We start from the raw sequence: 22,516 nt of genomic DNA, 5'->3' as shown, positions 1-22,516 counted from the left end.
CAAAAACTGGAATATTTTTTCTAGAAGTCTTCTTGAAGACATTTGAATGGATGGTGTTTATATATTTGATGAGAGAGAATAGAGAAAGGGTTTACAATAATATAAAAAGTAAGGAGATAGAGTGATCAGAAACTGTCAGAGATATGTAATTTAAATGAATTACAGATATATAACAGCCTTCAATTGGAGGGGAAAGATGTGTGTGTGTTCATTAGAAGCAATGAAAATCCAAGTTAGAGCCATGGCAGTGGGAACACAGATTAGCATAACTGTGTTAGGATGTTATGGAAATAAATCTCAAAGGTGGAATATCTGCACATGTTCTGATACTGTGAGACTAAAACAGATCATCAAGGAAAAATAGTAAGAAAAGATGACAGGCCTGAGCATAGGACTGTATGTGAAAGATACTTCTAAGAATCTCAGTTTTTATGTTTTAGAACTTAATTTTAATAACTATTAGTACACAGTATTACACTATAAAACTTAATGTTTAATAACATTATTAGTCAAAATAGTTCATTTGTTAGATTTTTTTTTCAATTTCTTCTTTCTTCTGTTTTTTTTTTTTTTTTCCTTCTGGAATTCTGGGTATGAGGCTTTTTAAGATCCTGTGGTTTTCGATAACTGTATTTAGCTTCTTTTGTAGTCAATACATAATACTCTTGCACCTGCCACTGAACTGGTTATAAGTGACTCATTTCACATTTACATACTTCATATCCTATTCCAAAATCCCCAGGTATTAATAAACTTTTTAAGTGGTACAATCAATGACTCCTGAAAGCCATGGGAAACATATAACCCCTCGTAACTTACTACTTTTTGAGACCACTGTGCCTTACATCAGGACACTAGTAAAAGTGCATAATTGTCTTTCCGTTATTACAACTTTGGGCTCCAGCCATTTATAAGTCAATTTTAAATGTTTCATGAGAGCTAAGGTGTGATGTTATGACTTAGGTTCTTTTTTATTACTTTTTAGTAATGTGTCTCATAAGTTCCACTGTTACAGTGTCATAACATTGAGCAGGGGTGCTGTGCCAATACTTTTGCATATTAAATCTGCAATTTACACATAAAGTAAGTGCTTAACTGATTTATAAGAAGAAAATTTAGGAAGTTAATCTAATAGTACTTTAAATTTCTTGATGTAGATATCAATTATCCAAACTAAAAAGACTTGGTAGATAATTTAACTATTTCTCTGCCCATGAGCAAACTTCTACCTTAACTGTCATATATGTTAAAAAGAAAAGGCCCTATAGGTTATTTACCTCTTCAATAATGTATATTCACCATGTGATTTTTTTTTCTCAAAATGTATTGCTATACTTAACACTTTTCCAACTATTTCAATGACTTTCATAGTCACTTGGAAAAGAAAAGAATCACTGTCCCCCATTCTTTTACTGAAACCTTCATATACATGAAGGACACTAAGAAGAACCCATCGAGCATTTCTTCTCCTAAGTGATATTTTTACTTTATTATATACTTTTAAATTATATGTTTTAACATATAATTAAAAGAAAAATGGTTTTATGAGAATATGTCAGGCTAAAGCTAATGCCTTTATTGAAAGACTTCTTAATATCTTTGATTGGATCAAGTGGATAGTAGGCAGTATTTTGTCATACAATAAGTAGACATTCCTCACGTTAAAATATAATGACATATTTTGAACAAGATAAAAATAATCTACAGACTGGAAGGAAATATCTTCAAATGATGCTACCCACAAGGGATTAATTTCCAAAATATACATACAGCTCATATAGCTTAATATCAAAAAACAATTCAAAAAATGGGCAGAAGAACTTAATTGACATTTCTCCAAAAAACACATACATGAAAAGATAATATCACTAACTATTAGAAAAATGTAAATCAAAATATAATGAGTTCAGACCGGTCAGAATGGCCATCGTTAAAGTCTGCAAGTAACAAATGCTGGAGTGGGAGTGGAGAGATGGAAACCCTCCCACATTGTTGGTAGGAATATAAAATTAGTGCAGCCACCGTGCAGGACAGTACAGAGGCTTCTTAAAAAACTACAAGTATAATTTACCATATGATTTAGCAATACTATTCCTGGGCACATACCCAGAGAAAACTTTCATAGATTCACAAGCAAACAAACAAAACTTATGGTACCAAGATAAGCAAGGGTGGTAGTGAGCAGGGGCAGAGATAAAGCAGGAGTTTGGGATTTAGAGATACACACTATTGTGCATGAAACAAACCACAAGGACCTACTTTATAGCACCAGGAATATATATTCAATGGCTTGTAATGATTTATAATAGAAAGAATCTGAAAAAGTATACATAGACACACACACACACATATATCTACATAACTGTATCATTCTTCTGTACACCTGAAACAAACACAACATTGTGAATCAACTATAGTTTAATAAAAGGGTTAAAACATAATTTTAAAATATATACTAACATATCTTTAAGTGTGGATATTATTATTGCTTTTCACTCTAAAGCACAGATTTTCTTTCTCCTTTGTGTCTATGACCTTTGTCCTGTGGGAAGTTACTGCAAGTTTTTAAACATACAGAAGAATTTTCATTTACTAATACACTAAAACAGAACACATCACATTGTTTACTTAAGTCAATTTCTCTCATTTAGTATTTACTAGTGAATATCATCCCTGATACTTTGTCATCATTTCTTTGTACTCATTATTTCCTCGTGCCATTTTCCCCAAATGTACAGAGTTGTAGCTGCTAGAATGTGGGATCCTAACTCCAGCTTGCCCTGTACAGTTATAATTCCAAACAGAGCTGGACATGAAACTTTACGTGTTTTTATATGTGTTATTATTTCAATTAGAAGAGTATGCTTAATATACCATAGTAGGAAGATACACAACTTTTTTTTCAGTTTTTCATCTATAATGGCTACATTTTAATGATACCTAATAATTAAAAGTAGTTCCTATGCTTGTAATTTTATATCTTTATTTTCACTTGTAGTGTGACTTAAACTTCCTAAGAAAACCAAAATAAAGCAATCACATCTAAATGCAGTTCGATGGGTCATTCTATTTTCTGGCCTTCTCAACTCCTCCCCTGTCTGACAGCAGCCATGGAAAGAAGATGAGAAACTTGTCATTGTCTCTTCACCCACTGTGATAAACACATGTTTTATTCATCTGTACCTCAATTCTCTGAAGCTGCTTAGGAGAGGGTATTATGAGAAAAATAGGTTACAACGTACTGTTGATAAAGACATTGCACTTATTCTTGCAGGAAAAAAATAACACTTTTTAGAAACCAACTGATCCAACCGATTAACTTTAATCAAATATAACATGCTATTTTGTGATAGCAGTACAATTATTTTATTTGAACATTAGGCATGAAATAAGCTAGAAGAACAACATCATTCGGAGCCAAAGAGTAGCTGTTATTTTATTTAGTTTTCATATAATCATTAGATCAAAATGTGAGAAGTATTAGAGCATCATGCTAAATTTTTAAGCAGAGGATTTTAAATAAAAATTATTAAACAACTTTAATGCAAAAAAAGAGATACACTCTTCTAGCTGGGACTTAAATAAGTATAAAACTGATATAAAAATAGACTCTTGGATTTATTGATTATTGTTTCTGAAAAGCAATTAAGCCGTTGCTAAATCAATTGGGGAATGGGTGAAAACTGATATAAAAATAGACTCTTGGATTTATTGATTATTGTTTCTGAAAAGCAATTAAGCCATTGTTAAATCTATTGGGGAATGGGTGAAAAATTTTAGTAACTATACGTACTGACGAGCAGGCCACATGATTAATGTAACTTATTTAGTGTTCATAAAACATTATGAGATAGATATTATTATCTTCATTTTACGCATAAAGAGGAGCTTTAATATGCTTCCCGAAGGCACACATTTAATAAGCAGGGATATTTATATTAACAATTGTGTATATCTCACTATGGAATACAGTTAATGTCCACTATATGACAAATGTAAAATCAGGGGAAAATACATGTTAGTGCTTCATAATTTTATCAAACATAGAGCAGTTAGTGTATATATAGTGATTCAAAGAATTACTTTATATTTTATTTGATAATAGTAATTGAACACACATGATATGATCGTTTTTAGAAGCAGGAATATATTTAATGACAAAACCTTATTGGTGGGGATGTAAAGTGTGATGAAATCCATGATGAGTCTATGCTGGGGATATAAGGCATTTGGAACTGAAGAACCTCTTTAAGCTTAGATTAAAAGATACCTCTTTGCTGATAACTTCAGTCCAGTTTAGTTGCACAGTTGTGTCTGACTCGTTGCAACCCCATGGAATGCAGCACGCCAGGCCTCCCTGTCCGTCATCAACTCCTGGAGTTTACTCAAACTCATGTCCATTGATTCAGTGATGCCATCCAACCATCTCATCCTCTGTCATCCCCTTCTCCTTCCACCTTCAATTTTTCCCAGCATCAGGGTCTTTTCAAATGAGCCAGTTCTTCACACCAGGTGGCCAAATATTAAGAGTTCCAGCTTCAGTATCAGTCCTTCCAATGAATACGCAGGACTGATTTCCTTCCTTTAGGATGGACTGGTTGGATCTCCTTGCCATCCAAGGGACTCTCAAGAGTCTTCTCCAACACCACAGTTCAAAAGCATCAATTCTTCGGTGCTCAACTTTCTTAATAGTCCAACTCTCACATCCATATATGATTACTGGAAAAAACCATAGCTTTGATTAGATAGACCTTTGTTGGCAAAGTTATGTCTCTCCTTTTTAATATGCTGTCTAGGTTGGTCATAGATTTTCTTCCAAAGAGCAAGCATCTTTTAATTTCATGGCTACAGTCACTATCTGCAGTGATTTTGGAGCCCCCCCAAATAGTCTGTCACTGTTTCCATTGCTACCCCATCTATTTGCCATGAAATAATGGGACCAGATGCCATGATCTTAGTTTCCTGAATCCTGAGTTTTATGCCAACTTCTCACTCTCCTCTTTCACTTTCTTCAAGAGGCTTTTTAGTTCTTCTTCACCCTTCTTCATAAGGGTGGTGTCCTCTGTATATCTGAGGTTATTGATATTTCTTCCAACAATCTTGATTCCAGCTTGTGCTTCATCCAGCCCAGCATTTCTCATGATATACTCTGCATATAAGTTATATATATATATATATATATATAAATATAAAAGCAGTTATATATATAAGCAGGGTGACAATACAACCTTGACATATTCTTTTCCCAATTTGGAACCAGTCTGTAGTTGTTCCATGTCCAGTTTTAACTGTTGCTTCCTGATCTGCATACAGATTTCTCAGGAAGCAGGTAAGGTGGTCTGGTATTCCCATCTCTTTCAGAATTTTCCACAGTTTTCTGTGATCCACATAGTCAAAGGCTTTTGCACAGTTAATAAAGCAGAAGTAGATGTTTTCTGGAACTCTCTTGCTTTTTCGATGGTCCAGCGGTTGTTGGTAATTTGATCTCTGGTCCTCTGCCTTTTCTAAACCCAGCTTGAACATTTAGAAATTCACGGTTCATGTACTGTTGAAGCCTGGCTTGGAGAATTTGAGCATTACTTTGCTAGCATGTGACATGAGTGCAATTGTGCAGTAGTTTGAACATCCTTTGGCATTTCCTTTCTTTGGGATTGGGATGGAAACTGACCTTTTTCAGTCCTGTGGCCACTGCTGCATTTTCCAAATTTTCTGGAATATTGAGTGCAGCACTTTCACAGCATCATCTTTCAGGATTTGAAATAGCTCAACTGTAATTCTGTCATCTCCACTGGCTTTATTCATGGTGATTCTTCCTAAGGCCCACTTGACTTCACATTCCAGGATGTCTGGCTCTAGGTGAGTGATCACACCATCGTGATTATCTGGGTCGTGAAGATTTTTTTGTATAGTCTTCTGTATATTCTTGCCACCCCTTCTTAATATATTTTGCTTCTGTTAGGTCCATACCATTTCTGTCCTTTATTGTGCCCATCTTTGCATGAAGTGTTTTCTTGGTATCTCTAATTTTCTTGAAGGGATCTCTAGTCTTCATGCTGATAAATTAGCATGTATTAAACAAGCAACAAAACCTTTATTTGCACCAGTTTTGATTTTTAACCTGCTCTCAGATATTTGCATTATTTATTAAAGGGTAGTGTGATTCATTGTGGTGATCTTAATCAAAGAGAATAATGATAATACTGAATCCACTAAGAAAAGTACTAAAGGGAAAAGCTGAGGGGGCAGGGATAAGGGATCCTGTGTTGTGACTGATCCTCATACTTTACTCTCCATGTGTTATCATATGCTTGCGTCTTACTGTGTCCTCTTATTACTTGGTATCCTCACCACTAGAGTGTGTGCTTTACCATATACTTACTTTAGCCAATGACATATCAACAGATATGACTTTACCTTTAAAAAGGTGAGTTTGGGGTTCACCTCTTACACATGATTTTCTATAATAGCAGTACCCAGGTAACCAGTGCTTCAGGACAGAAAACTTGGAGAACACCATACACTCCAGATAAGTTCTGTTCTAAAGAGACAAGAGACACAGAAAAATGATCCAGGCCAACCTGAAGTCTGAGGAATAGAATACAGCTGATTGTAACTGCCACATAAGATACTGAACAGATTATATTACTGTTGTTTGAAAAATTTAAGTTTTGGGGTTCTTGTGGCAGTAGCTAACTAATATTCTTGTTAATGATGCCTATGGTTGCCATCATTTAGTATATTTTTAGGATCCCACAGTTGATATCGTAATAAAATAGGGGGCTTGACAGTGACCATTCACTTCTTGGGTGCACAACAGCATGATGTTATTAAATATCCCAAAAGGAATAATAGCAAGAGAATGAATGTCTGTGAGGATGACTATGTGATGACCAGCAGGTTTTCAATGATTACTGACTGAATGTTTGACATATTCCAGGGACTGTGCTAGTATCCAGCCCACACAGAATTTAAAACGTAAATTTAGGTATCAATAAGATTCTGATACTTAACTGTCATAGGTCTTTCTGAATTAATTGACTAGCATTTCCTAATACTCTCACATAGCTTCTGTGTTTGTTAGAACTCAGTTCAGAATGTCACTCAGCAGCACAACCAAAATTCTGAATTTTGGGATAGGGAATAAGGGTAAAACAGTAAATTTGTGACAGAATATATCACTTTCCTTCTTCACATTTTTTTGGATGGGACATTGCTAATTCTGAGGTTATTTCTTTTAATGCTCTCATTTTCTGTACACAGTCCTTCCTAAAACAGTGTTGGTATCCCTCCTTCTACTTTTTCTAAGTCTCTGCTATTGAGTTGAATTTTGAGATCCATAGATTCAACTATGATTTATTAAAGGAGGACCCATTTCTCTGCTTTTCTGTCCAAGAATCCTATTTTTTTGCCTGCTCTTTCACTAATTCCTCCATTTCCTAAAACTTTTCCATTTAAGTTCCCAATCCCTATTAATGGTACAGGATTATCCTTATTACAAAAGGGTTTAAGACAGACATTAACCTTTGATTACATATGGTTGACACACATACAAAAAAATATGTAGTTGGTGGAAGCTACCAGTAGAAATTTTATCCTTTCTAGTCAATCTCACCTTTTCGGTTACCATCACACTCTCTTGAATCTAGATTACCTTCAACTTACACCTTTGCCATCGCTTTTTAGCATGCAGTCTCCTGTGGCTATGAACCATCCTGCATTTCCCAGTCAGATCAAATTTCTCAACACTGTGTGACTCTCTAGAAAGACATGTATTATACATTCAATGTTTCCTGAGAGCTTGTCAAAGCAAACACACATCTCACCAATCAGGATAACACTTTGTCATCCTTCTTTTAAAATTTTACAATGGTCCTCTATTCATTACTAATTGTTTTCCCAAATTTTCAAAGATATTTCACACATTATACATTCTCTATGAAGCCTTTGCTATTCCTTCTAATAGAGAAAACTAACACAGCTTTACTTTGAACCACAATATCATTCATCATATCCAGTCAGATATTATAATTACTCAGATAATCATTTTATATATTGACAAGGCAGGGGCACTGCCTTATTAATTTAAAAAAGATACACTAAATCCCTTGCATCTGATAGCAAGTGTCTCAAGTTGCTATAGTTAAGTACATTATTACTAAAGTGAAAGAAACTGAAAATATTCTAGTAGGTATGATTCTAGTGGTAGACTTTAGCTAGCACTAAAATAAAAAAGATAATAATAATAGCTTTACTGAGGGCTTACTATGTGTTTGACATTGTTTTAAACTGGAACAACACAGAGAATTTGGTTGTATCATTTAGTCAACTTTTAAAGATGATGAATTTGAAGCACAGTAAATAGAAAGAAATGGCAATCCACTCTAGTATTCTTGCCTGGAAAATGCCATGAACAGGGGAACCTGGTGAGCTACAGTCCATGGGGGCACAACTTAGCAACTAAGCCACCACCAAAGTCAATTACTTACCCAAGATTGCACTGACAATAAATGACCAGGAAGGCATAGAAATCGAAGCTAAGAACACATGCAGCCCACCCTCCTGTTCTTCAGAGATGTGAAGTGGCCCAAAGAAATACAAAAACTAATAGGAAGGGTATTCCATGGTCAATGGTTCTCTACAAAATGTGGCCAGGCATTGTGAATAATGAAGTTAAGTAAATATGCATGAATTTGGAACAATTCTAGTCAGGTTTGTCAGGAGTAGAGATTTTGAGGGCACAAAGAAAGTATGTTATTTATAGGTGATTCATAGAATCATAAAACATTTATTTTACTATGTATGGGATAGAGAAATTATGCTGTGCATTACAGAATGTGGGGAAAAACTGCATTCCATGGGCTTCATCAAGTTCCTTTTTTAAGGGACAGGAAAAATTAATAAAGAATATGTAACAGAGATCATATGTGGTCTAAAAGACTAAAAAAATTTATTATTTGAATTTCTGTGTAATTTCAGTTCAGTCACACAGTGACTCTGTGACCCCATGGACTGCAGCCCTCCAGGCTTCCCTATCCATCGTCAACTCCTGGAGATTGCTCACCCTAATGTGCATTGAGTCAGTGATGCCATCCATCCATTTTACCCTCTGTCATCTCCTTCTCCTTCTGCCTTCGATCTTTCCCAGCATTGGGGTCATTTCCTTGCATCAGGTGGCCAAAGTATTAGAGTTTCAGGTTCAGCATCAGTCCTTCCAATGAATATTCACAACTGATTTCCTTTAGGATGGACTGGTTGGATCTCCTTGTAGTCCAAGGAGCTCTCAAGAGTCTTCTTGAACATCACAGTTCAGCAGCATCAATTCTTTGGCACTCAGCTTTGTTTAGGGTCCAATTCTCACACCCATACATGACTACTGGAAAAACAGCTTTGACTAGACGGACCTTTGTTGGCAGAGTAATATCTGCTTTTTAATATGCTGTCTACTTTGGTCATAGCTTTTCTTCCAAAGAGCAAGCATCTTTTAAATTTATGGCTGCAGTCACCATCTACAGTGATTTTGGAGCCCAAAAAAATAAAGTCACTCACAATAGAAATAAGGTTTCCATTGTTTCCCCATTTATTTGCCATGAAGTGATGGGACCAGATGCCATGAATTTGGTTTCCTGAATGTTGAGTTTTAAGTCATCTTTTTCACTCTCGTCTTTTACTTTCCACCATATGTTGAGATCCAAACAGTCAAAGGCTTTGGCATGGTCAATAAAGCAGAAGTAGGATGTTTTTCTGGAACTCTCTTACTTTTTTGATGATACAATGGATGCTGGCAATTTGATCTTTGGTTCCTCTGCCTTTTCTAAATCCTGCTTGAATATCTGAAAGCTCACAGTTCATGTACTGTTGAAACCTGGCTTGGAGAATTTTGAGCATAACTTTGCTAGCATGTGACATGAGTGCAATTGTGCAGAAGTTTGAACACTTTGGTATTTCCTTTCTTTGGGATTGGGATGAAAAGTGACTTTTTCCATTCCTTTGTCCAAGGCTGAGTTTTCCAAATTTGCTGGCATATTGAGTGCAGCACTTTCACAGAATCAATTTTTAGGATTTTAAGTCACTCAACTGGAATTCCACCAGCTCCACTGGCTTTGTTTGCAGCGATGCTTCCTAAGGCCCACTTGACTTCAAATTCCAGGATGTCTGGCTCTAGGTGAGTGATCACACCATCGTGGTTATCTGCATCATGAAGGTCTTTTTTGTATAGTTCTTGTGTGTATTCTTGCCACCTCATCTTAATATCTTCTGCTTCTGTTAGGTCCGTACCATTTCTGTCCTTTATTGTGCCCATTTTTGCATGAAATGTTACCTTGGTATCTCATTTTCTTCAAGAGATCTCTAGTCTTTCCCATTCTATTGTTTTCCTCTATTTCTTTGCATTGATCACTGAGGAAGGCCTTCTTATCTTTCCCTGATATTCTTTGAAACTGCAATCAAATGGGTATATCTTTCTTTTTCTCCTTTGCCTTTAGCTTCTCTTCTCTCTCAGATATTCGTAAGGCCTCCTCAGACAAACATTTTGCCTTTTGCATTTCTTTTTCTTGAGGATGGTCTTAATCACTGCCTCCTATACAATGTCATGAACCTGTCTGTAGTTCTTCAGGCACCCTGTCTATCAGATCTAATCCCTTAAATCTATTTGTCACTCCCACTGTATAATTGTAAGGGATTTGATTATACCAGTCATACCTGAATGGTCTAGTGGTTATCCCTACTTTATTCAATTTTAAGTCTGAATTTGGCAATAAGGAGTTCATGATCTGAGTGACAGTCAGCTCCTGGTCTTGTTTTTGTTGACTGTATTGATCATCTCCATCTTTCCTACAAAGAATATAATCAATCTGATTTTGGTATTGACTATCCAGTGATGTCCATGTGTAGAGTCTTCTCTTGTGTTGTTGGAAGTCAGTGTTTTGTATGACCAGTACATTCTCTTGGCAAAACTCTGTTAGCCTTTGCCCTGCTTCATTTTGTACTCCAAGGCCAAATTTCCCTGTTACTCCAGGAATCTCTTGACTTTCTACTTTTGCATTCTAGCCCCCTATAATGAAAAGGACATCCTTTTGGGGTGTTAGTTCTAGAAGGTCTTGTAGGTCTTCATAGAACCATTCAACTTCTGCTTCTTCAGCATTACTGGTTGGGGCATATACTTGGATTACTGTGATATTGAATGGTTTGCCCTGGAAATGAACAGAGATCATTCTGTTTTTTGTGATTGCACCCAAGAACTACATTTTGGATTTTTTTGTTGACTATGAGGACTACTCCATTTTTTCTAAGGGATTACTGTCCACATAGTAGATATAATGGCCATCTGAGTTAAATTCACCCATTCCAGTCCATTTTAGTTCACTGATTCCTAAAACGTCGATGTTCACTCTTGCCATCTCCTGTTTGACCATTTCCAATTTACCTTGATTCATGGACCTAACATTCCAGCTTCCTATGCAATATTGCTCTTTACAGCATTGGACTTTACTTCCATCACCAGTCACGTCCACAACTAGGTGGTGTTTTTGCTTTGACTCTGACTCTTCATTCTTTCTGGAGATATTTCTCCATTGATCTCCAGTAGCATATTGGGCACCTACCGAACTGTGGAGTTCATCTTTGAGTGTCCTATCTTTTTGCTTTTTCATACTCTTCATGGGGTTCTCAAGCAAGAATGCTGAAGTGGTTTGCCATTGCCTTCTCTGGTGGACCCCATTTTGTCAGACCTCTCCACCATGAGCTGTACACCTTGGGTGGCCTTACATGGCATGGTTCATAGTTTCATTGAATTAGACAAAGCTGTGGTCTATTTTATCATTTTGATTAGTCTTCTGTGATTGTGGTTTTCATTCTGACTGGCCTCTGACCAATAACAATAAGAGGCTTATGAAAGCTTCCTGATGGGAGAGACTGACTATGGGGGAACTGGGTCTTGTTCTGACGGGCAGGGCAGTGTTCAGTAATTTTTAATCCAATTTTCTCCCAATAGGTGGGGCTGTATCCCCTCCCAGTTATTTGACCTGAGACCAAACTATAGTGGAAGTAATGAAGATAATGGCAACCTCCTTCAAAAGGTTCTGTGCATGCAATTCTACACTCAGTACCCCCTGACCCTGCAGCAGGGCAATGCCAACCCATGCCTATACCAGAGACTCTTGGACACTCACATGCAAGTCTGGGTCTGTCTCTTGTGGGGTCACTGCTCCTTTCTCCTGGGTCCTGGTGCACACAGGGTTTGTTTGTGCCTTCCAAGAGTCTGTTTCTACAGTCCTTTGTAAGTTCCAGTGGCTCTATGGTGGGGTTAATGGTGACCTCCAAGAGGGCTTATGCCACACCCAGGTCTGATGCATCCAGAGCCCCTGCCCCTGTGGCAGGTTAGTGCAGACCCATAACTCCATAGGAGAAACAGAAACACTCAAAGACAGGTCTGGCTCAGTCTCTGTGGAGTCTCCTGGTGCACAGCAGTTTTTCTTTGAGCCCTCCGAGCCTCTGTGGCCTGTATGGGGTTTGATTCCAAACATGATTTCTCCCCTCCTACCATCTGGCCGGGGCTTCTCCTTTGCCCTGGCACTTGGGGTATCTTTTTTTTGGTGGGACCCAACATTCTTCTCTCGGTGGTTGTTCAGCAGCGAGTTGTAATTTTGGAGTTCTCACAGGAGAAGATGAGCGAACTTCCTTCTTTGCTGCCATCTTGACATATCTGTGTAAAATGTCTCCTAATCTCTACTTTATTGTTAGTTCTAGATGAAAATACCAACACATTTGTTAACTACAACTTGTTCAGTTTCCTTTATCTAATAATTTTGATAATAATAATAACAGTAATAACACCATAGATAATGCAATGTGGAGATTAACAATAATTGAAGTAAACAGCAATACATAAAAAAAGCTCAGTAAAGTGAGAGCTTAGTAGAAAGAAGCAATTAATTCTGTGTTTGAGGAAAATGTATTGCATATATTTTAATCAAGCCATCCATTTACTAGTTAACACTCAGTCAAAGAGAATAATGTATAAAACCCTCATAGTTGTTAGAGATTAATATGTTCCTGGTGTATACTTAAAATGTCAACTGCTTTATTGCAATCTGGGCCACTTAAGTCATGGTCAAAATAATTAGGAAACAATTCATGTCATGGGTACTTCAATTATAGACATTTACTTAGAAAAAGTATTGATTTTGTACCTTGGAGAAAATGAAAATAATCACAAAATATAGCCTTAGGTTTCTAAGAGTTGCTCTTCTCATTTGTGAGAATACATATATGCACTCTGGGCAATGGAGGAGAACAGAGGAGCCTGGTATGCTGCAGTTCATGGGGGCACAAAGAATCTGACAGAACTTAGTGACTGAACAACAATAAATAAATACACAAACAACAATAGATCAATATAAATGATTGCATCCTTGAGTGCAATATAATTCTCTTTTTTAATATATAAATCCTAAAGTATTATACTCAGAGTATAGCCATACATATTGGTTTGCCTGGGACAGTAATAGTTTACACCCATTTTTCCCAGCATAATTATTAATACTGTCCTTTCTAGTCACAATATCATCTCGATTTGGATAACAACTTGTGTGGTCCCAGGGTATAATTCAGAGGAGATCTGCTGTTCTCAGTCAAGTGACAAAAACTACTAAATAAGTTAACTATCATCAACTGTCACACAAAACATTAACATATTTTATGCTACTGCTGCTGCTTAATTGCTCAGTCACGTCCGACTCTTTGAGACCCCATGGACTGTAGCCTACCAGGCTCCTCTGTCCATGGGGATTCTACAGGGAAGAATACTGGAGTGGGTTGCCATGCCCTCCTCCAGGGCATCTTCCCAACTCAGGGATCGAATCCAGGTCTCCTGCATTGCAGGTAGATTATTTACTGCCTGAGCCATCAGGGAATCAACATATTTTATAGCTGGCATTATTTATACTCTATTCAAAGAGACAGGCATGGGGTGTAACAAAAAGGTCCTATTTTTAGATTATAGAAGGAAAAAGTAGTTACCCAGATAAACTAGAAAATGTCTAATGCTTTAAGACTTGAGGTGACAAGAACTACCATATTAGGGAACAGGTCAGGGGTTTTTAATTTGAGATAAAGTGACTGTAGCTGGGACTGTTGGACCCTTTCTCCTGGAGTGTTTGCAGTATGACCCAACTTCATCCAGCCTCATATGCCTTCCCTCTCATTCCAGTGCTTGCCCTGCAACAAGGACAAAAGGGCAGACAGTTCCAAATGTAACACCCAGGAAACCAAGCACATCAGATGTTTATGGTAAAAGTGAAACATATGCAAAGATGATCAGCAAAACTCCTAAAGAATCAAAGTTAAGTTAACAGTAAAGAAACGTAAGCACTAAAGGAACTACTCCCAGGAGACAATGGACTCTGTGAGGCACGCATGCTATAGGAATGTTCATTTTACATTGGGGTGATTGAGTCTGACACATACACAGGATGACTATATATGAAATAGATAATTAAGAAGTACCTACTGTATAGAAAAGGGAACTGTACATGTATAACTGATTCACTTTGCTGTACAACAGAAGTAACATTTACAGCACTGTAAATCAACTATATTCCAAAAAAAATTAATTTAAAAAATATAAGATTAAAAATTAAATACCCTAAGGATGAAAAAAAGAATTTGATAAACATATTTCTTAAATGTATAGAGATTCAAAGTCTTTCAATGTTACAGTGACATGTTACTTTGAATGAGTATACACACTTAAGATATAGCATTTGCCTTATATGCTTAAAATTATTTTTGATGTTGATTTTATTATATTGTCTTTGTCACTTACTGAACTCTAATCTTCATTTTCAAGAAAACTTTACTATCAGAAGTAAAGTCAGTTATTAAAACAGTTGTATTTGTTTTCTTGACTATTTCTTCTTTTTTTTTTCCTTTTGAACCTTTTATTTTGTATTAGGGTATAGCCGATCACCAATGTTGTGATAGTTTCAGGTGAACAGCAAAAGGGCACGGCCATACATATACATGTATCTATTCACCCCCCCAAACTCCCTTCCCATCCTGGCTGCCACAATACACTGAGCAGAGTTCCATATGCTATACAGTAAGTCCTTGTTGGTTATCCATTTAAAATATAGCAGTGTGTACAAGCCCATCCCAAACTTCCTAACTATTCCTCCCCCTGCCACCTCGCTGGGAACCATAAGTTTGTTCTCTATGTCTGTGAGGATGTTTCCGTTTTAGAAGTAAGTTCATTTGTATCATTACTTTTTAGATTCCACATATAAGGGATATCACAATATTTCACCTTCTCTGTCTGACTTACTACACTCAATATCACACTCTCTAGGTCCATCCATATTGCTGCAAATGACGTTATTTCATTCTTTTTAATGGCTGATAACATTCCATTGCATAGTACCACATATTTATCCACTCCTCTGTTGATGGACATTTAGGTTGCTTCCATGTCTTCACATGTAAACAGTGCTGCAATGAACATCGGGGTATATATATCCTTTCAGATCATGTTTTTCTCTGACTACATGCTCAATAATGAGATTGCTGGGCCAAATAGTAGCTCTATTTTGTTTTTTAACGTACCTCCATACCATTCTCCACAGTGGATATATCAATTTACATTCCCTCCAACAGTGTAAGAGGGTTCCCTTCTCTCCATGTCCTCTCTGGCATTTATTGTAAAATATGTAGTTAAAATGCCATTGTCTCTGTAGTCAGTATACAGGAAAAATTTTGTAATGCATGGCCTTTATTTTCTGGTAATTTAATCAAAGATGTAGATTTCAATTATGATAGCACTGATATGGCACTTAATTATCCCATATGCATCATAAAAACTATGTACAAAATGAGAAGTAATTTCTGTTTTACATACTATCTTTTCTTATTTTATGTAATAGATAACATATGTAAGGTACATATAATCTTTTTATTATTATTTTATAAACAACATATGTCTTCTTCTTCCTGATAACTATAAGAGCATGTGAAAACAAAGAAATATCCTGAAAAGGGAAAAATAACTCTACAATGTAAGGATATGGCAATTTCTCACTTTCTGAATTTAATTTTGTGAAGTCTCAGTACCATATTGTTCTCAATGTGACTTTAGGTGCTTATAAAGAGCCAATAAAAATGTTATAATATATTGTAAGCCATTGAGTCTGGGACTTTAATCTGATTACACTGTCTACAGCTCTTTAAAAGTTAGTACAAAAGACATCCAAATCTAATAAAATCTAATCTGAGCAAGGAATTATTGAGTTTTCCAAATCCATTAAGAAACCTAATGGCCATGTGTTGTGAACTAAGGCAAATGGAGTAATCCAATTTTGCCTTTTAAATGAGAGAGAGTAGCATGATTGTCAAAGACCTGTCTTTAGATATTAACTAACAAAGCCACAATAATAAGCATCATTACATTACATTAAAAGAGTAATGCACCAAGATTGCTAAATCTCTGATCTTTAGTTAGCAAAGGGACCATTGTAAACTTGCCAAAGGCTGACCTCAGTGAAGAGTCAAGACTACAAGAAGGGTGCAATTAGCAGGGACTAACCTACACACAAGCCCACAAAGGAGTGAAAGAAGAAAAAATATCATGCAAAATTTCCATAAATACCCATAAAATACATTATTAAGTTGGGCTTCCTTGACAAAGTTTTTTTTTTTTTTTTTGGCTTCATTTTCAACTATCTTATCATCTTTTTCTATTATCTCTAATGACAGAGTATCTTTGCCATTGCAATAAAGACAACACAGTCTTTGTGAGGCTTCCAGAGACAATGCATACTAAAGATTCTCCTTTAGTATGTTTATATTTAATTGAGACACAATGAAGCCAAAAATATTCTTAAAAACATAAGATAGTCTAAAAAAACATGATATAAATGAACTTACTTACAAAACAGAAACAGACTCAGCAACACAGAGAATGAACTTACGGTTGCTAGAGGTGGGTAAGCGTGTGGAAGGATGGGGGAATGGATAGGGAGTTTGGATGAATAGGTATACACTGTTATATTCAAAACTGGGTGACCAACAAGATCCTATTGTATAGCAGATGGAATTCTGCTCAGTGCTGTGTGATAGCCTGGATGGGAGGGGAATTGGGGAGAGAATGGATACATGTATTAATATAAATATATGACTGAGTCCCTTTGCTGTTCACCTGAAACTATCACAACATTGTTAATCTGCTATATCCCAATACAAAATAAAACATTAAAAAAGTAAGATAGTCTTCCACTGTGCCTGATAAACTTACTGGCAGGACAATAACAAGCTTTCTACATGGTTCTGCTGTTCAAGATTTTTTCCTCTTCCATTCAAACAGTCATTCAGAAATATGTTAAATGCCACTACAATGGCCTATAACAGACAGTAGAGAAACCACAATCCCTTGTCATCAGTAGCTGACCAGGGAAGTCCCCTTACAGATTACTAAATGATACCAAAAATTAACATTACCACAAAAAGCTATTATAAGAGCTCTGACTGTGAAAGTATATAGTTTGAAGCATGTCTCATGAATATAAACATCTGAGCCCATCTTAAGTCTCTAGGGAAATATGTAAAAAGAGTTATACAAGCTGCAACAAGGGCATGAGGGAAAGTGGGCCAGAAAAATAAGTTGGAGTGTTAGAAAAAGATATTACACATTGAGAAGAAATTGTAAAAGACCAGCTACATCAGAAAATGATCAGATCAGATCTTAATTTTTCTCTCCATATGCGCACAAAATAATCATGTGATGTGAAAGAAGTGTTAACTAATGCTACAGTGGTAATCAGACTCCACTACATAAATGTATCAACTAAACATGTTGTATATCTTAAACTTGCACAGTGTTATAAGTCAGTTATATCTCTAAAAAATGTCAACTGTTGGTGAAAAGGAAATATGAATTGGGAAGTGGGTACAGTGAAAAAGATGAGGCTAAAGAGGGAAGGAGACCCAGGTTAAGAATCTCACCATTTATCTTTAAGCTAAAGGAAACAGTCAAACAATATTAACGATGACTCAGACATAAAAGTATTTATGTATAAGAATGATCACTTGGACTTCCATAAGGTCATTTTTTTTCCTAAGAGCTGGGAAAATTTGAAGTGAATATACTATTAAAGTAGACCACTGCAGTAAACATTGCTGGGGAAATTCACATATCCAGAATGAGCTAAATTCAATTGTTTGGAAGGAAAAAAATTTATTTATTTTTCACCTTATATTCAAGCTTGCTCTTGTCATATTTTTCCTCATCCCAAAACCATCTTGCTTGCATCCTATATCTTCCCAAGCACTTGAAGGTGGTAAATAACAATACCATATGCAACATGAGAAAGGTCACTGCAATATCAAAATATCAATCTCACCCAAATGATTTTCCTAATTTGTCTTGTCCAGGAAATTCTCTAATAGTGGGGATGTAGAGGCAGTCATACCTCACCCAGGTTTTGGATGAATGAAGGAAAGAATATTAAGGGATCAAAATAGGCCTGCTTGACTAGTGTTGCTTTTATCTAGAGCTGGTGCAGCCAATGTCTGTGGGGTAGGTGCTCCAGGCTGGTCCTTTCCTTGGAGAGCTGTTTTGCACGTTCAGAATATCTCTACCCATGCCCTATAGACCTCATGGTTGCAATCCATTTTCTAGCAAGGCAATCATAGTTACTCAGCATCAGAGTGACTGTCTCTTATTATTCTTCCCCGAGGAAATAGCCTGGGGTGGGGGGGGAACCATACACAGACTTTTTCAGATGGAGTTGTTTGATCTAAATAGTTGTCTTAAGAATCTGATAAAGATTCCTTGAATCTAATCCTCTTGGTTTGAGATTGAAGAAAGGGTTGGAACACAAGAATGAACAGCCATGGTAATTGGAAAGCTTTTGTAAAACATCTCCCTAAATTTTTCTGATGAATTGTTTTCTCATCTAGGTTGGACCGTGGTTGATGAGCCTGAGGGGTCTCATTAGAAAGCATTGGAACTGTACTTTGTATCTTTTTAGAAAATTAAAGCAATTATTTGACCAGTTTTCAATAGCATGGTGCATTATCTTAAATTGAGACAACTGCTGAGGTCTCATTTTACATCTTCGTCCTAAGGAAATGGTGGTAGAGATTCACTTGTTTTGTATGTGTGTGTGTGTGTGTGCAATATATATTATATATCATATATGATCAAAAGCTATAATATCATAGAGATTAATTCTCTGACACCCAGAAATTTCAGAATATTATTTAATGAGCTTGTTATGGTTTACAAATGATATATTAACTTATTTAATCATTTAATTAATAATTGGTGAACTTATGGGAAAAATTATACGAAGATAACTCCATTGGCACAACACATTATTATATCCCAAACATGACGACTATTAGATTTATTTTATTCAATATAGAAATTAGTATCAACTAGTTTGATGACATAGTCTATCATTGTTGTTGATATATGATCAATAAGATTCAATGATTAGAGGGATGGAGTAAAAGACAAGAAGTTCAGTTTGACTACTCAAATTTCTTTAAGAGAATGGTGATACAACTCATTGAAATAAGGAGGGCACAGACACAGTATTAAGGGGCTAGTAAGACTAGAGATCTCTTCAAGAAAATTAGATACCAAGGAAACATCTTATGCAAAGATGGGCTCAATAAAGGACAGAAATGGTAGGGACCTAAGAGAAGCAGAAGATATTAAGAAGAGGTGGCAAAAATACACAGAAGAACTGTACAAAAAAGATCTTCATGACCAAGATAATCATGATGGCGTGATTACTCACCTAGAGCCAGAAATCCTGGAATGTGAAGTCAAGTGGGCCTTAGGAAGCATCACTATGAACAAAGCCAGTGGAGGTGATGGAATTCCAGTTGAGCTATTTCAAATCCTGAAAGATGATGCTGTGAAAGTGCTGCACTCCATATGCCAGCAAATTTGGAAAACTCAGCAGTGGCCATAAGACTGTAAAAAGTCAGTTTTCATTCCAATCCCAAAGAAAGGCAATGCCAAAGAATGCTCAAACTGCCACACAATTGCACTCATCTCACACACTAGTAAAGTGATGCTTAAAATTCTTCAAGCCAGGCTTCAGCAATACGTGAATGGTGAACTTCCAGACGTTCAAGCTGGTTTCAGAAAAGGCAGAGGAACCAGAGATCAAATTGTCAACATCCACTGGATCATCAAAAAGGCAAGAGAGTTCCAGAAAACACCTGTTTTTGCTTTATTGATTATGCCAAAGCATATGACTGTGTGGATCACAATAAACTGTGGAAAATTTTGAAAGCGATGGGAATACCAGACCACCTGACCTGCCTCTTGAGAAATCTATATGCAGATCAGGAAGCAACGGTTAGAACTGGCCATGGAACAACAGACTCCAAATAGGAAAAGGAGTACGTCAAGGCTGTATATTGTCACCTTACTTATTTAATTTATATGCAGAGTACATCATGAGAAACATTGGGCTGGAGGAAGCACAAGCTGGAAGCAAGATTGCTAGGAGAAATATCAGTAACCTCAGATATGCAGATGACACCACCCTTATGGCAGAAAGTGAAGAAGAATCAAAGAGCTTCTTGATGAAAGCAAAAAAGGAGAGTGAAAAAGTTGGCTTAAAGCTCAACATTCAGAAAACAAAGATCATGGCATCTGTTCCCATTATTTCATGGCAAATAGATGGGGAAACAGTGGAAACAGTGGTTGACTTTATTTTTCTGGGCTCCAAAATCACTGCAGGTGGTGATTCTAGCCATGAAATTAAAAGATGCTTACTCCTTGGAAGGAAATAATAGACAGAATATTAAAAAGCAGAGACATTGCTTTGTCAACAAAGGTCTGTCTAGTCAAGGCTATGGTTTTTCCAGTGGTCATGTATGTATGTGAGAGTTGAACTATAAAGAAAGCTGAGCACTGAAGAATTGATGCTTTTGAAAAGTGGTGTTGGGAACACTCTTGAGAGTCTCTTGGACTGCAAGGAGATCCAACCAGTCGATCCTCAAGGACATCAGTCCTGGGTGTTCATTGGAAGGACTGACATTGAAACTGAAACTCCAATACTTTGGCCACCTGATGCAAAGAGCTGACTCATTTGAAAAGACCCTGATGCTGGGAAAGACTGAGGGCAGGAGGAGAAGGGGACGATAGAGGATGAGATGTTTGGATCGTATCACCAACTCAATGGCTCTGGTGGACTCCGGGAGTTGGTGATGGACAGGGAGTCCTGGCATGCTGTGGTTCATGGGGTCGCAGAGAGTCAGACATGACTGACCGACTGAACTGAACTGAACTGACTCTCTTAATCAGTGGTATGAGTATCAGAAAGTACAGTATCTCAAAAAATGAAAACAGCTTCAACTGTATGTGTGCACACACGCAGAACATGTGGAAAAATAGCAAAACATTTTGAGTAATTATTAACATAAGTTCTCGCTTCAAAACAGATAAATGCAAGGTTCTTCTTCTGAAGATAAACATCAAATTGATGCCAGGTAGGACTCAGAAGAGGACGGCAGAAGATGAAATGGTTAGGTAGCATCACTGACTCAGTGGACGTGAGTTTGAGCAAAATCTGAAAGATAGCGAAGGACAGGGAAGCCGGTTGTGCTGCAGTCCATGAGGTTGCAAAGAGCTGGACATGACTTAGCAACTGAACAACAATGACACAGATATCAGGCTTGAAATCTGATCAGACAGATAATGGACATATAATCATCTTGCATCTCTTATGCATACATTGCATGTGAGCAGGATTGTGCTTCAAATTTTATAGCCTAGAAATATATAGGCTGGAATAAATAATTTTATAATTATCTATAAAATAATTGTGCAATAACTCACCCCCATAAAAAGGTAGTATCTTGGGTCTCCCTACTCTAAGGATAAGTGAAAGTGTTTTTAAAGACAGAAACCTTGCCTTTCATGCATGCTCAGTCATATTCAACTCTTTACAACCCCATGGACTCTAACCTGTCAGGCTTCTCTGCCCATGGAATTTTTCAGGCAAGAATACTGTAGTGGGTTGCCATTTCCTACTCCATGGCATCTTTCTGACCCAGGGATTGAACACTATCTATAAATTACATAAATATTTGAATATACTGAGGTAAGAATTGTAGTGGTAAAGCAAGAGACACGGTACCCTGGTACAAGCCTGAGGAGTTTATTTATTTTTATTTAAACAGATTTAATTTAGTGTCTGCTCAATACTGAATCCTTTTAAGCTAAAAAAAAAAAAAAGAAGTTATAATTAACTGTTAACAAATTTAAACCTTCTCAAGGTTCGATGCAGGATACAGGATGCTTGGGGCTGGTGCACTGGGATGACTCAGAGGGATGGTATGGGGAGGGAGGTGGGAGGGGGGTTCAGGATTGGGAACATATGTATACCCTTGGCGGATTCATGTTGATGTTTGGTTTTGCCATCCAATTAAAATAAATTAAAAAAAAATAAAGTAACATAATGCAAAAAAAAAAAAAAAAAAAAAAAAAAGAAAAAAAAAAAAA

Source organism: Bison bison, unplaced genomic scaffold (genome assembly GCF_000754665.1).
Source record: "Bison bison bison isolate TAMUID 2011002044 unplaced genomic scaffold, Bison_UMD1.0 scf7180017864537, whole genome shotgun sequence".
NCBI classification, from domain to species: Eukaryota; Metazoa; Chordata; class Mammalia; order Artiodactyla; family Bovidae; genus Bison; species Bison bison.
This window is presented reverse-complemented; position numbering follows the sequence as displayed.